The following is an 18,171-nucleotide window of genomic DNA, read 5'->3' as shown; positions in this document are numbered from 1 at the left end:
GGCGAACTAGCGTATAGATCTACAAATACTAACTTAAAACTTCACAACTATTCCAGACTTCAGTCATACCTAGATCATAACATTTATAGGATAAAACATGCATCAATATTCAGATCTAGCCCAACAATTATCAGATCATACAATGATAAGTCATTTTAGGTCTCATGATCCTGATCCAACATTGTATCAAAAGGTGCACAAGATATTTCAGATCATATCATAACCATAACCCTTACAACATAAGATATACTTCAGATAGAAGTATTCATGAAAAACCCTTTCACTTGCACACCTAGCCCTTTGATCTTCTCCTCCTTATATAGTTTTAGCCTTTCTCAATACCTCAGACCAAAACAACACTTAGAACCTGTGGTATTCTTGGATGGGATCAAATAACCATTACTCTACTCAATATTGTGGGCTAATACCATGGTATTGACCCTTGGTATTCTTTAATCTTAAATTTCCTTGATTTTCCAACCCATACACGCTTTTCCTCTTGTGAAAGTGTGTGCATATGTATACACTCCTTTTGTACAGTGAACCCGCTTGTATACGCTACTTTGACAAGGTGAACCTACGTATACAGCTTAAACTGACTTAAAACATCATTTTTCTTCAACCTCTTGATTTTGATATGTAGTCCTTTGTTCCAATTTCCTGATCTTCTGTACCATTGCCCTATTACCTCTGAATTTACCTGTTACAATGTGAGTTTCCCTTGTTCAAATTTGAACTGACTTGTGAGTGAGTTGCCATCAAGGACAACGTTTATATCATAATGCCAACAATATCCCCCTTTGGACTTGATGGCAACCATATTGGTGTTTATTACGTCAAGCTGTAGAACCTGTTAGATATATCAAATAACACCAAGATATTCTCCCCCTTTGACATCAAGGGCAAAGGGCGAACCAAGATATTCTCCCCCTTTGACATCAAGGGCAAAGGACGGACCAAGATATTCTCCCCCTTTGAGATACACTATGCTATCCATGCTCCCCCTGAGTACATGCAGATTCTGCAAAGATATTTTTCAAAAGAATAACATGACTCTATAACCCAACTATGTGAGTATGACCTTCCTATGACCAATGAATCATACATACATCAAACACCCAACCAAGTACCAAATGTTCATACATGACTGAAAAATTGCAATTATTACATCATCTTTCCCATGCATAGTGGGGGGATAAATTACATCATATGTCCAAAAGGACTCATTAATAGACTATGACAAAAAGAGACATATTATTACATCATAGGCCTTTACATGACCTTTACAACAAATGGTATGAATATCTGAAACCATAGTTGAATTCAAAAACCATGATGCCAACAATGTATAATGTTTTTGAAGGATAATGCTCCCCGAAACCTATGCTACCTGTTATCACAAAATCAAGCACTGAAGGGCTGCTGATCAGATAGACTCTGTGTAACTGTTTCAGACCAATCTTTTGACTAAGGCTTAGCCTCCTTAGCCTGAGAGGGCTCTCTCAAAAGGTTATTGATTTTGACTATTGATAAGATGGCTAACTCTTGTAAAGTGAATTTAACAAACATGCTGGCTGGACAGACATTACAAAGACTTCCATTGGGCTTATGGAGTTAATCATACTTCAGTAAACTATAACACTGCTCATACATAGAAGTCAGGGCATGTGATGTTTAAATACTCAAAACAACATCTCATAGAGAACCTCAGTTAACAAATACACACAGGAAATCAGAGCAGCATAAGTGAATTCTGAGTGATTGTGTATTTATACAACTGTAAAAACATAAAGGATAAAGCAAAACCACATATCTTGAGCATTGAAACACTGTATGAATCCTGAGAAGAAAAGCAGCAAATTGTATTACTGAAACTGAGTTTTTACACAAGCCAAAACAATACTCTGTTTTCTCAAATATCCAACCCTCATTACATAGATGATTCAGCTATATATAGAAACGTAATTCTAACTACTTGGAGCTTCCTCCTCCAGCATGAGGGGAGCTCGATGACTGCCACTAATGACACCTATCTGCTTTGTAACAAACTATTAAATACAATAACTGATAATTGAAATTCTAAAGAGTTCTAATCTGATTATGACTCTAACTCTATCTCCTTCGTAGAATGATTCCTCCTTGCAGCTTTGACACCTGGTTTCCTTTTCATTTGGCTGAGATGGCTGAGATGAGCAGTTAATGCTCCATGTTAGCTTTGGATACTGAAGGCTTTAACTGCTCAGCGATGTTAGGGAATATCCCTTGCTTTCCGGTTCTGGTCCCCCATAACTTCGAATATGCAGCAGCATGTCTTTTTAGTCCCTTTAATAACCCAAAAATATAGAACACCGCCATGTTTCTAGATGAATCGGATGCTCCATCGATAGCCAAGTGTGCAAGCCAAAATTCCATGTATGCAATTCATTCAATACCCTATGACCGGTAATAAAGTGGCTTTATAACCGAAAAATTTTTAAACCTGAGTTAAACATTTCACCTTTTTGAAGGCACACCTGTCTTGATCAGAATGGCTAGGATGTCTTCATTTGATCTTTACATATCCTTTAGGTGTTCCCTTTTGGAAAAAATCCCGCACATATTACCAAACTGTTTGTTTGCTTTAAAAAACACCACCTTCAGCAGTTTCGTAGCGCGCTACGAAACTGCTGAATTTGTTAAAACAACTTGTATTTGCCCTGAGGTATTTACTGCTTAGACCTTTAATTGCTAAAACACCTTTACATATGGCAGGGATCTACATGTCCTCAAAACAAGAAAACTAAGCAAAATTTAACAAAACTTGGAACAACACCTTTCTTTGAACAGTAACTTCATTTATCAGCTAATTGGTCTAGCTGGGCCTTTAAGTCTTCAACCTTCTTCCACTGACCTAGCTGTGCTTCCAAGTCTTCAATCCTCTTCTTCATAGCTTTGTTTTCGGCTCTTAAACACATATTTATCTTTCTGATGAATTTAGCCTCCTTAATTGCGGGAACTGTCCATGTATAAACATCAGCTACTGAATCCACCTGGTTTACTAGGTTTTCACTTCCTTTCAATACAGCTTTACGATAATTTGCATACCTGACTGCAGACTCCCTAGTGGTATTCTTCAGCTTAGTAATCTCATGTTTGGCTATTTCTAACAAGTTCCTTACAGCTATAGTATTACCTCCTTGAGATATGATAACTGTTGTGTTGGTGTCTTTTTGCTTAATTTTCTCTGCCTCCTCTGTTCTGGACAATTCCTCAGCTACCTCTGTTCTAGGCAGTTTCTCGGCTTCCCTTACTTGCTTTCTTGTAATAGGTCTTCTTGGTTTGAAGATGAATTCATCACCTGGTTCATCAAACCTCAGTATTTTTGAAGCCCTAGACTTCTTGGTGCTTTCTGGTGATGACTGTGTCAAATCAATGTGTACTGGTTCAATGTGCACCGGTTCAATTTGCTCAAACTCAATGGCCTCCAACAAATCACTCAGGCTTGCCTTAGATACCGGGCTTTCTTCAACAGCTAATGCTTTGCCTTTTTCTTTACTTATTTGGCTCCTTGTCCTAACTCTTGACACTGTTTCAGATCCACTTGGTCCGGGTACAGTCTTCTTATGCTGAGCTTCTTCTTTTGCTGCTTCTTTTGCTGATGGCTGAGGTTGTTCTTTGATTATCAGTGGCTTCACTGACTTTCTCAACTGTGACTTGGCTTGCTTTTTATCCTTTGCCTCCTTTTGAAGCTCAGCTATCGTGAGTTCTTTGACTGATTGTTCTTTTTCTTTAACTGGTTGTGGAGTAAGACCTGTTTTACTTTGAAAACCAGCCATGAAAATGAATGAGTTCCAGTCTCTACCTATTTTCTGGAGACCATCCAAAACTAACAATTTAACCAAACCATGGTGAAACAAAGATGTTTCACAGTCTTCCTTTCTTAATTGCACTTTGTCACACATTTTGCTCAGACTGCGAAACAAGTAAAAGGGAATGTCTATAGATGCTTTACCAGTAAAATGTAACAGCAACTTGAAGTGATAAGAGTAGACCTTATTGTATCTTCCCTCACAGGTCAAGTACTTCTGAATACAGGTGAGAAGAAGGGCATAATGCTCCTTGACATAGTTTCTAGGCACTGCTTTTGTTAGGTCTTCATTCACATATGCCTCTTTTAAAAACTCTTTGCATGGATTCATATCGAACTTAAAATTCTTAAACCATTCTTGCCCCCCTCTTGGGATCTCAGTTACAGCAGCTATTGCCTCCGGAGACACTTGAACTTCCAACATAGCTATTTTAGAATTTAAACCGGTGAAGTTTAAAGCAAAATATTTTGTTACCTGAGCATGGCCACCTTGCAGCTTCTTACAGAAATTCCAACACCCAGCATCTTTGAATGCTTTCTTTACGCCTTCATCTCTTAATGCGAGGTCTAAACCTTCAGGTTCTGTTCTCTGACATCTTCCAGATCTATGTTCTTTCCTCTCCATTTTGCTTTTGAAATCTTCGCACAGACAATGACAAACAACTTCAGTTAAAATGGTGATTCAATTCTCTTTGACTCGGCCTCGCTTGTAATCAGGCTCGCTTGGAAACAGGCTCGCTTGAAAACTCAAATACATCATCACACAAGCAGGTCACTTATGCATCGTTTACGATCATCATAAAGATCCATGCACGGTAAAATCCATTTGAATGATATTTCTGTGCATGTCTACAAATCTATTGGTGGAATTGTGGTTAATGACTGACATGAGAGGACGGAATTGATGACTCATCAACAGACTTGACACTTTGGGAAAAATTCACTGCCAAACGCACGAATCTACGATTTCGCAGCGCGGTTAGTTTTGAATTCTCATAACGCGCTGCGAAACGGCTTAATGATGACGCGCTGCGGAATGGATGAACAATGATTACGCTGTGAAACTGACCAATAAGAGACTGTGCTGCGAAATCACGGAAAGAGCCGGTGACTAGGATATGACAAGACATGGCTTATGAAACCATGATGGTGGAGGACGACCAATAGGATTAGAGTATAATTTAAATTAAACACCTTTAAAGCTCCAACCCTAAGTGAGAAACATAAAACAAAAACAATTTGACACCAACTTTTGACATTGAACTTAGGACAAAGGATTACATGCAAATTTTTATAGTTCTAAGTGATAACACTACCTGTGCATTGTCAACAAATCATTCATTAAGGCATCTTCATCAATAAAATAAACAACAATGAACAAAGCATATCAGCTGATTGTAACCATCAATATCAGACTGAACATCCATGTCAGAAACTAATTTTCAGTCTGACCCACTATTTTTCTATCAAACAAACATATACGCTCTTGTAGCCACAGAAACTCATGTATATACACAACTCTTCTTCATGAAACTCGTGTATAGGAAATGTTCCTCAGAAAACTGGATTTAACAACAAGATGATGCATAAACTACTCCCAACTTTTGTTTGAGATATTCAAATGTTTCTCTAGGAAGTGGTTTGGTAAATATATCAACAACCTGTTCTTTAGAGGGAACATACTCCAATTTAACCTTTTGTTCAAGAACTTGTTCTTGTAGAAAATGGTACTTAATGGGTATGTGCTTGGTCTTGGAGTGCATGACTGGATTTTTCGAAATACTAATGGCACTTGTATTATCACATAGAATGGAGATGGGTGGAGAACATGTGATTTGAATATCTTGCAATGTTTGCATCATCCAAAGTAGTTGTGTGCAACAAGATGTAGCAGCCACATATTCTACTTTAGCTGTAGATAAGGCAATCAAACTTTGTTTCTTTCTGAACCAAGACACTAACTGTGATCCCATATAGAATGCACCTCCACTAGTGATTTTTTGATCATCAACATTTCCTACCCAATCTGCATCTGTATATGCATGAAGAGTGAGATCTATATCTTTAGGATACCATAGACCAAAGTCTTGAGTTCCTTGGAGATATTTGAATATTCTTTTTATAGCCTGAAGATGTGATTCCTTTGGATTTTCTTGGAACCTTCCAACAATTCCTACTGCATGCATGATATCAAGTCTGGTACATGTTAGATAAAGTAGACTTCCAATCATAGATCTATATGCTGGTTGATTCACTATAGGTTATTCATCGTCAGAACTAAGACTACATCCCATTACAATTGGAGTACATACTGTTTTAGAATCTTCCATTCCGTACTTCTTCAGAATCTGCTTGAGATATTTAGTTTGTGAAAGAAAAATGCCATCTTTTGTTTGTTGTACTTGTAGACCAAGAAAATAAGTTAGTTCACCAAGTAAGGACATTTCAAATTCTTGCTGCATAACAGAAGCAAAGTTCTAACTCATAGATTCTTCATTGCTACCAAAGATGATATCATCAACGTAAAAGTTTATCATTCTCAATCTTTGTGTATAAGTTGTTGTCTGCAGATCCTTTTGTGAAACCTTGTTGTTGTAGATATTTGTCAAGACAATAATACCAGGCCCTTGGAGCTTGTTTCAGTCCATATAGAGCCTTTTTGAGCTTGCATACAAGTTTTGCATCATTTCCTAGAATGAATCCTTCTGGTTGTTCAATATAAACTTCTTCTTCTAAATCTCCATTAAGAAATGCAGATTTTACATCCATTTGATACACTTTGAATTTTCGAAAACTTGAAAGAGCAAGAAACATTCTTATGGCTTCAAGTCTGGCAACAGGTGCAAAAGTTTCTTCAAAGTCTATACCTTCTTGTTGAGCATACCCTTTACAAACAAGTCTTGATTTTTTTCTAATAACCTCTCTAATTTCATTCAACTTATTCTTGAATACCCATTTTATTCCTATAGCATTTTTATCATGTGGTCTAGGAACTAATTCCAAAGTATCATTATTTTCAATTTGGTCAAGTTCTTCATCCATGGCCTTAACCCAACATTCATCTTTGCTAGCTTCATTAACATTTTGTGGTTCTATGGAAGATAGTAATGCTATATAACTGGAAGTTCCTATAAGATTTCTTCGTGTCTATACTCTAAACCATTTTTCTCTTAGAATTTGAGATTCTGGATGATTCTTTTGAACATACCTGGATGGAGCCTTATCCTTGTCAGTTGTATATTCTTATGATGTTTCATTGGTTTCTTCCTCTATATAATTTTGATTTGATATGGGAAAGCATTCACCGTCTTTGTCATTGTTATCTTCCTTTGTTGATTTCATCTGTTCTAGATTTCTGCATGCTTCACCAATTACTACATCAATGCATTCAACTATTTTTCGAAGTCTCTTATTATAACATTTGTATCCTTTACTTATAGATGAATAACCAAGAATAATTCCTTCATCTACTCTGGGTTCAAACTTACCAAGTTTTTCATCAGTGTTTTTGATGAAACATTTGCTTCCAAAAAATCTGAAGTTTTTTACAGTAGGAGGCTTACGATACCAAAGTTCATATGGAGTTTGATCACTATTTACCCGAACATTAGATTTGTTGAGAATATTTACGACTGTATATGCAGCTTCACCCTAGAAGGTGGAAAGAGTTCCATATTCATCAAGCATATCTCGAGCCATTTGTTGAACTATTATGTTCATTCTTTTCACCACGCCATTTTGTTGAGGAGTTCCAGCAATAGAGAACTGTCTTTTTATTCCATTTTGTTCACAAAAATAAAATAAAAAATCATCTGATATGAATTCTCCTCCTCGACCAGATCTGAAACATTTGATTTTTAGGTCTGATTCATTTTCAACTAAAGATTGGAAGGCTTTAAAATTTTCAAATGGTTCATCTTTATGCTTTAGTAAACCTATCCAACACATTATAGAAAAACCATCAATGAATAAAATGAAGTATTCTTCTCCACGAGGTGACTTTTTCCTTGTTGGCCGACAGAAATCAGTATGGATGAGTTCAAGAGGCTTACTTGCTGATCCTTCTTTGTCATTGAAATGAAATCTGGTTTTCTTACCGACTTAACATGATTTGCAGATGGTATTTTCTAGGATGCTAATATCTGGAAGATCACGAACCGCCTTGAGCCTACATGCTTTTCTTATTTGAGAAAATCTTAGATGCCCCAATCTTCTGTGCCATAACCAGTTCTCTTCTATTTTGCTTAGATAGCATTGTTTTTTACCTCCTTTTAGTATATATAGATTGCTTGGAGTTCTTGTACCTTTGATTACGGTCTTTCCTGTATCAAGCTCACGAACCACACATCCATTTGATCGAAACACAACTTCATTTCCTTGATCACACATTTGACTGACACTCAATAAGTTATGCTTTAAACCATCAACATACATAACATTTCCAACTTTAACCTTTTCTTTCAAATAAACAAAACCTTTACCCTTAATGACAGCTGGCGTGTCATTTCCAAAAGAGACATTCTTTTCCTTTTCTAAAGCATTATATGAAATGAGTTTATCTTTATCACATGTCATGTGTTTAAATAATCTACTATCAATGTACCAATAATTTTCTTGTTCTTTTGGAAACAGAGCTATTCCACACCTTTCTGATTGAAATTCCTTCTTTCTCCATACCTTGGAATTTGATGATGTTTACTCCTTTTGAATTATTGGTTGAAATTTTCTCCTACATTTAGATTCTTCATGACCAAAGTTATTGCAAAATGGACATTCAATTTCATCTTCAAGAGGATAAAAGTTATTATAAGAAATTTTCTTGACTCCTATCATGCTCCTTTGTTTTTGTGCTTCTCTAGTCATGATAGTTTAGCATTATGCCCAAAGTTATGGCATTAAAAACATTGTCCATTAAAGAAGTTTCTGTGATCATAAAATTGTTGGTATTGTTTACCTTTTGGTTGATGCTTCTATTGATGTTCAGCCTTGGAGTAAAATGAGCATGATTTACCTGAGGAGTACTTTTAGGCTTTTGCTAAAGATTGATGCACTGTTCACTGGTCTTTGCTACATCAAGATAGCTTCTGGTGATGGCTGACAACTTTTGTAATTGGGATGTTTCTTCGGTATATCCAAGACCGGTCTTTATAACAAGAGAATGTTGAACCTTTGATGATTTCATCTAAAGTTTCTGATCCTTTAGCAAATATAAGATTAAGAGATTTTGTCTTCTCAATTTCTTTTCTTAGACCCACTATTTCACATTCTAATTTTTCATTGTGCTTCTCTCTTTCAATGAGTTGATGTATCAAAATTTCTATGACCATATTGTTTTCTTCCAAACAAATTTTGAGTTTAGTGATTTCTTCAAGAAAATATTCCTCTTCTAAAGCATCCATAAAATCATCATTGTCATAAGCCATGAGTAGTTTAAAATCTTGTTCAGATTCATCTTCATCACTATTAGACAATCCATCACTATCTTCATGAGTATAATAACTTCTTCTATTAACAAACTGTTTTCTATTACCTTTTGTATACTACTTTCCTTTTTCATGATTATCTTTATGAGGACATTTAGTAACATAATGGCCAACTCTACCACAAGCAAAACATTTGAATGGAAGCTTACCTCTGAATCTTCTGGAACCTCATTGAAGCTTCTTTACAAAGTTTACCTCATCTTCTTCTGAAATATATCCTGATTCATTGAGATCTTCCTTTTCTTTTCCCTTTGCTGAAGCTTTGAAAGCGACTTCTCTAGTATCTGATGGACCTCCTTTCCTCATTTTAAAAGCAGTTAAAATTTCATGAAGTTGAACAAAAATAATAGATTGAAGATCCTCATTTTCTTTTATGGCGGATACTTTAGACTCAAATTTAGAAGATAAAGATCTCAAAATTTTCTCTACTAAAGTAGCATCCTTTATTTCTTCACCCAAATTCTTCATACAATTTACAATCTCGTCTACTCATAATGAATCTTGAGAGTTTCATACTGAATTCAAAGAGTTTGAAGCTTAGCATGTTTTACTTGGGAGTCTCCTTCATAGCTCTAAATGATTTTGTCCCATATTTCTTTGGTTGTCTTGAGTTGCATGACTTTGATGAATTTGGATTCTGACAAACTTCCCAATAAAGTCTTGACGGCTTTGGCATTGCTTTTGTATAAATTCTTTCCTGCTATTTCTGTGGGTATTTCTGCTGGAAATTGGTATCCTCCTTCCACAATTTCCCAAACATTACCTCCAAGCAACTGAAGATAAACTTTGGTTCTTATCTTCCAATATACTAAGTTGTTTTTGTTGAAGATTGGTGATCTAATAGATCCCATGCCTTCATGATTGTTCATCTTGAGAGATATCCCTTCAAGTGATCAAGCTTCTTCTGAAGGACCTGCTCTGATACCAATTGTTGGAAATAATACTGAGAGGGGGGGTGAATCAATATTTACAATTCAATAACTTTTCATTTCATAATCAGATTTATATACGCTACTTCAGTGAAGTGAACTCACATGTGCATGCAATTGTTATTAAGGAAACCAACGTATATCCAGTGAACTTATGATTCAGTTAATTCATCATGTGTTGATATTTAATCAATGCATCAGTACTTTATTAAATAGTAACTATGTGCAGTAATAACATAATAAACCATCACACATAAGAAACACACATGAACACCAAGATTTAAGGTGGAAACCCAATGCGAGAGAAAAACCACCTGTTGTTGTCATCTCTGTCTTCTTTTTAATATAAAGAAAATTTGTTTACAATCTTGTACTGGTGTAGACTCATACCAGTACGCAGGCACCCACCTGCAGAAGGCTACAACCTTCTCTCATTCTCCAGCTTCTACTTGTTGGGTGTGGAGCCTGATTATCTTCTTTATTCAAAGGTATCGTTGGATTGGACCCCAGTTCGTAATGTGGTGGCAATGCCGCTCGTAAAATGTTCACTACAGGGGGGGGGTCTAGGGGGGAGCAGCTGCGACCTTTGGGACCCCCCCGGTAGGGGATCGGGGGCAACACCCCCGAAGCTAAAAATAGATGTAAATTTGCTTTGTAAAAATTTTGTTATTTCGTAGTCAATCTGAGCCGTTCATTAGGCGGAGATGTGACAATAGAAGTTATGTTTAATTTAGGGTTTTTTTCCCTAGAAGGCAACCCCTCCCTATATATGAGGAAATTGTATTACATCTATGTAGATTTGTATTCTAAGTGAGAAAGAGAGAGGAGATTGTGTGAGAGCGAAGAGGGAATTACAACGGATCTGTTGTAAGTTGTATCTCTTTAGTTTGCTAGATAATATAAAAGGAAGGACTGGATGTTTCTCCACGGATGTAGCCCGAATTGGGTGAACCACGTATATCTATGTCTCTCTTGTTTTATGTGTTTATATTTCTGCAATATATTTTATGTGTTCCATTGCTCTGTAATATATAATTCTCTAACAATTGGTATCAGAGACGAAAGTCTATTTGGAAAATAAACTCGTAGGAGAGAAGGGTTCCTAGTTTGAGTGGAAGCAATGGCGGAAGATGGTAGGTTTAGGGTCGAAAAATTTAACGGCCAAAACTACTAACTATGGAAGATGCAGATGGAAGATTATCTGTATCAGAAAGATATGTACCTACCATTAAGCGGAAAGACAAAGAAGCCGACGAGTATGACAGACACAAAATGGGATATTCTCGACAGAAAGGCACTTGGAACAATACGGTTGTGCCTAGCGACATCGGTAGCCTTTAATATTTCAAAGGAAATGACAATAGAGGGTTTAATGTCGGCATTGGCCAAATTATATGAAAAACCCTCAGCCTCAAATAAGGTATTTCTTATGAAGCGTTTATTTAATATGAAGATGTCAGAAGGTGGATCTGTTGCTGATCATTTAAATGAATTTAATACAGTTACCAGTCAGTTAAGTTCTGTAGGGGTAACTTTTGATGATGAAGTTAGGGCTATGTTATTTCTATGCTCATTTCCAGAAAGTTGGAATGTTTAGTTATGGCCATTAGTAACTTCGTCTTTGGATCTAGTACTTTAAAGTTTGATGATGTTGTCGGTGCAATCCTTAGCGAGGAAATGCGATTGAAAAGATCCGGTGAGACATCAGGTAATGCTTTGATTGCAGAGACTAGGGGAAGAAAACTGGAAAGAGGAAAGACATCAGGATATCACAGTAAGTCAAGGAAAGGAAAATCCAAGTCCAAATCGGGGATAATATTCTATAAATGCATGAAGAAAGGACACCTGAAGAAAGACTACAAGTCTCGCAAGGGAAAAGAAGGAGATGCGCAACAAGAAAACAATCATGAATCGAATGTGACAGGTGATGTGTTGCAAGATGCTTTGATTTTTTCATTGGAAAATATTATTGATGCTTGGGTGGTAGATTCAAGGGCCTCATTCCATGCCACACCTGATAGGAAAAATTTTCATGATTATGTTCAAGGAGATTTTGGACAGGTTTGATTGGGTGATGATAATTGGAATGGGTACAATTTTCATAAAACAACAGAATGGAAATCAATGGCTATTGAAGGAGGTAAGGCATGTTCCAGATCTAAAGAAAAATTTGATTTCAACATGGAAGTTGGGAGGTGAAGGTTGTGTAACTACTTTTACAAATAAAACCTGGAAGGTCACTAAAGGAGCCCTGGTAATAGATAAAGGAGAAAAGGTTCGTACATTGTATTTATGCAATGGTATTTCTAATTCTGTTAATGCTTTAACCTCTACAAGAGAAGATACAACATTGTGGCATCATAGGCTCAGGCACATGAGTGAGAAGGGGATGTGGATTCTTCACTCAAGAAATTTTTTGCCAGGTTTGAAGCATGTTGATTTAGAATTTTGTGAAAATTGTGTTTGTGGAAAACAGAAGAGAGTCAGATTCCTCAGGGTTGGGATAGAAAAAAAGAGCAAAAAATCAGAACTTGTGCATACAGATTGATGGGGACCTCTCAGGTATCATCTCTCGGTGGCTCTCGTTATTATGTTACTTTTATTGATGATCCAACAAAAAAACCTAGATTTATTATATTCGAAATAAATCTAATGTATTTGATACTTTCAATAAATGGAAAGCTTTGGTTGAAACTAAGACAGGAAAAAGGTTGAAGTGTCTCAGATCAGACAATGGAGGTGAATATTGCAGCAAAGAGTTTGATAGGTATTGTTCAGAGAATGGAATTCGCAGAGAGAAGATAGTTCCAGGAACACCACAAGAAAAATGGTGTGTCAGAAAGGATGAATAGGACAATCATGGAGCGTGCAAGGTGCATGAGATTCCATGCAAGATTGCATTTACAATTTTGGGCAAATGTTGTAGATATTGTTGTTTATCTAATAAAGAAAGGGCCTTCAAATTCCTTAGATGGTGGTATTCCAGAGGAGGCATGGATAGGTAAAAAGGTAAACTACTACTTTTCATAGACTTTTGGTTGTGAAGCCTTTGTCCACATTAAAAAAGAAAATAGAACAAAGCTTCAGGCAAAATCAAAGAAATGTACCTTTATTGGATATGGTTTTAATGATTTTGGTTATCGCTTTTATGATTATGAAAAGCACAAAATCATTAGAAGCAGAGACGTCATATTCAATGAAAAAGTTTTGTATAAGGATCAACTGCAGGAAAAGAATTAGGAAAAAGAAAACAGAGAATACACAGTGCTTGATGAGATCACAGAAAAAGTGATGGTGCCTGAAAATCATAATGATCAACAAACAAAACAACAACAGCAACCACAACAACAAACATCACCTCAAACATCTGAAAGTGGTGTTAGAAGATCTACCAGGATAAGTATACGCCCTGAACAATACTCTCCTTCATTATATTACGTATTGCTGATTGATTCTGGTGAACCAGAATGTTATGAAGAACCAGTGTAGGTAGAAACTAGGAAGAAGTGGGAGCAAGCCATGAAAGAAGAGATGGACTCCTTAGCACATAACTAGACTTGGGACTTAGTTAGGTTGTCGGCAAGTAAAAAAACATTATAGAATAAATGGGTTTATAGGTTGAAGGAAGAATATGGAGGTAGAAAAAGGTATAAAGCTAGACTTGTGGTGAAGGGGTTTGCACAAAAAAAGGGTATAGACTGATTAGATATTTTCTTCTGTTGTTAAAATGACTTCAATCAGAACTATTTTAAGTCTAGTAGTAGTTGAAGATTTGCATCTTGAGCAGTTCGATGTAAAGGCAACCTTTCTCCGTGGGGATTTGGAGGAAGATATAGATATGCAATAGCCACAAGGATATGAGGTAAAAGGGAAGGAGAAACTAGTGTGTAGGTTGAAGAAGCACCTGTATGGCTTAAAACAGGCTCCAATGTAGTGGTATCTAAAATTTGACAAGTTTATGTCTGAACAAGGTTATACTAGATGTCACCCTAATCATTGTGTTTATCTCAAAAGGAAAAATGATGGCAGCTGTATTATATTGTTATTGTATGTAAATGACCCGCTTGTTGCAGGTTCTAATATGCAGGAAATAAATGTGCTCAAAATAAAATTGGCAAACTCATTCGCAATGAAGGATTTGGGTGCTGCAAAACAAATCCTTGGTATGAGAATAACTAGAGACAGGAAGAATCACAAATTAACATTGTCTCAGAGTGAGTACATACAAAAGGTGTTGAAAAGGTTCAATATGCAGAATGCAAAACCAATTAGTATACCTTTGGCTAGCAATTTCAAACTAAGTAAGTAAATGTGTCCCAAGACTCAAGAAGAAATGGATTATATGTCTAAAGTTCCATATGCATCAGCAATTGGAAGCTTAATGTATGCAATGGTCTACACAAGGCCCAATATTGCACATGCAGTGGGAGTTGTAAGCAGGTACAGGAACAATCCAGGAAAGGAACATTGGATGGCAGTGAAGTGGATTCTCAGGTATTTGGGAGGTACCACAAATCAAGCATTATGCTTTGGTGGTTCAAACATTTCTCTACTGGGATATGTTGATGCAGATATGGTGGGTGATAGAGATAACAGGAGGAGCACCACAGGGTATGTGTTTACTATAGGTGGAACAACTGTCAGTTGGGTCTTAAAACTGCAAAGTGTTGCTGCACTCTCAACAATGGGAGCAGAGTATGTTTCTACTACAGAGGCTAGTAAAGAAGTGATTTGGTTACAAAAGTTTTTGGATGAATTGGGTAAGAAGCAAGAGTTGGGCAGGTTATACAGTGACAGCCAGAGTGCCATACATCTTGCAAAGAAATCTACATTTCATTCCAAGACTAAACATATACAACTCAAGTAACATTTCATACGGTCAGTGTTGGAAGATGGACAGTTGAAGCTGGAAAAGATACACACTAGCTAGAATCCTGCAGATATGTTAACAAAAGTTGTAACCAGGGAGAAATTGAGATTATGCTCAGTTTCAATTGGTCTTCAAGTATGATGATGAAGATGAGAAATAGCTAGGTCCAAAGTGGAGTCATTGTCCAGCAAATAAAGCAGCGGTGGAGTTGGTATAATCAGTCTCCAAGTGGGAGATTGTTGGGTGTAGAGCCTGATTATCTTCTTTGTTCAAAGGTATTGCCGCATTGGACCCCGGTTTGTAATCTGGCGGCAATGCCGCCAGTAAAATGTACGCTACAAGGGGGTCCAAGGGGACAGCCACGATCTTTGGGAGTCCCCCCTGGTGGGGGAATAGATGTAAAATTTCCTTGTAAAATGTTGTAATTTCATAGTCAATCTGGGTCGTTCATTAGGTGGAGATCTGACATCAGAAGTTATGTTTAATTTAGGGTTTTTTCCCTAGAAGGCAATCCCTCGCTATATACAAGGGAATTATATTATGTCTATGTAGATTTGTATTATGAGTGATAAAGAGAGAGGAGATTGTGTGAGAGCGAAGAAGGAATTACGGTAGATCTGTTGTAGGTTGTATCTCTTCAGTTTTCTAGATAATATAAAAGGAAGGACTAGCTGTTTCTCCGTGGATGTAGCCCAAATTGGGTGAACCACGTATATCTGTTTCACTCTTGTTTTATGTGTTTTCTATGTTTATATTTCTGAAATATATTTGAAGTGTTCCATGCTCTGTAATATATAATTCTCTAACACTACTCGAAGGGAGTTACAACTCCCTAGCTCTTGTACTAGCCCATATATTTACCAGTACATAGGCGCTGGCCTACAGAAGGCTATGACCTTATCTCTTCCTCCAGGGACTCCTAGTACACAACAACACAATATGAAGGCCACGTTTTATCAAATTTTCACACTGGACCCATCAATAACATTGAAGCTCAAACTCAATAATAACTGCATCAACCAACAATTAGTCAATTTGAATAGTCAGATCACTATCACTAGAACACTGTGCTGAACCCAGAAACCTGCATCATCATCTAGAACCAACTGAAACCTTAAAAATCATATGTCATAATGTATACTCTACTTTAGTGAAGCCAACCTACGTGTATACGCTACTTCCTTTAACCAAACCTGCATATACCTCCAAAATTATTGAATCATAAAAACCTTTGAATCAAAACTGTACCAACCAGTAACATTCTGAAGATCTACTGTCAAATTATAGAGATCTAAGTAGAGAAAAACAAACATCACCCTTCTCACTTAATCAATCAATCAATCAGACTCAATCTCCTTATGCATTCAACACTACTTTCAGATCTAAGAAGACATCATTGACAGACAATAGTAAAACAATAGCATTGATTAGATAGATTAGTCGTTTTTGAATAACATGATTTTCTTTTGCATACACTACTTGGAAGAGTCGAACCAGCATGTATACGCGCCTTCACCAAGGCAAACAGATCTACAAATACTATTAATCATTTATGAATAATATGCTTTTCATTTTTATATTCTACTTGGAAGAGATGAACCCGCATGTATACGCGCCTTCACCAAGGTGAACCAGCGTATGGATCTACAAATACTAACGTAAAACTTCACAACTATTCTAGATTTCATTCATACCCATATCATAACATTTATAGGATAAAACATCTGTCATTATTCAGATCTAGCCCAACAATTATGAGATCATACAATGATAAGTCATTTCAGGTCTTAGGATCCTAATCCAACATTGTATCAAAAGGTGCACAAGATATTTTAGATCATATCATAACCATAGCCCTTACAACATAAGATATACTTTAGATAGAATTATTCATGAAAAACCATTTCACTTTCACACCGAGCCGTTTGATCTTCTCCTCCTTATATAGTTTTAGCCTTTCTCAATACCTCAAACCAAAACAACACTTAGAACCTATGGTATTCTTGGACAAGATCAAATAATTGTTACTCTGCTCAATATTGTGGGCTAATACCATGGTATTTACCCTTGGTATTATTTAATCTTAAATTTCCTTGATTTTCTAACCCATACACTCTTTTCCTCTTGTAAAAGTGCATGCATACGTATACACTCCTTTTGTACAGTGAACCCACTTGTATACGCTATTTTTACAAGGTTAACCTATGTATACATCTTAAACTGACTTAAAACATCCTTTTTCTTCAAACTCTTGATTCTGACGTGTAGTCCTTTGTTCCAACTTCTTGATATTTTGTACCATTGCCCTGTTACCTCTGAATTGACCTATTACAATGTGAGTTTCCCTTTATCAAATTTGAACTGACCTGTGAGTGAGTTTCCATCAAGGACAACACCTGTATCATAATGCCAACAAAAATTGATAAAGGATGTAGAGAATTATGCCATGACAACAACCATGATGAGTATTTATGTAGGAATGAAGAAAAAACTACAGGATAGTAGTATAAACCAACAAAGAACTAAATTGGATAATGAGTTGGATGAGTTATGGAAGCTTATGCTAAAGATCCTATTGTAGCGGCTGCAACACCCTCCAAAATTTTGGCCTACACGTAAATTTCGGAGCCTACTGTGGATCCTATGATCGATTGTTCCTTAGTCACTTATTGGTACACTGATGATCTCAATCTCCCCTCTTTGATCTTAAGAGTCGTTCACACTTTTATATTTACATAATATGCGCCATCTTTGGGCATGGGGATTATCGCTTGTCATGCAAAGGGAAGTTTGTTTTGATTCAAGCGGAAATATTTGTGATAATGGGTTGTTCTTATCACACATACATGTTTCACACTCATTTCACGCACTCTTGCAAAAGTGTCACCTTTATCCTCCTAAATTCTATCACCGAAGCCGCACTTGTTGTAATCTACCACAAAGGTTGTTATATTAAGTGAAGTATGTTTTTATAGTTTCTTAATGGTCTATGTTGTATCACTAAGTGTTCAAGTGTGTGATCATAGTCAAGTTCTATCACAG

The sequence above is a fragment of the Pinus tabuliformis genome, chromosome 8 (genome assembly GCF_031772625.1).
Source record: "Pinus tabuliformis cultivar Carrire ecotype Pingquan chromosome 8, CPIR1, whole genome shotgun sequence".
NCBI classification, from domain to species: domain Eukaryota; kingdom Viridiplantae; phylum Streptophyta; class Pinopsida; order Pinales; family Pinaceae; genus Pinus; species Pinus tabuliformis.
This window is presented reverse-complemented; position numbering follows the sequence as displayed.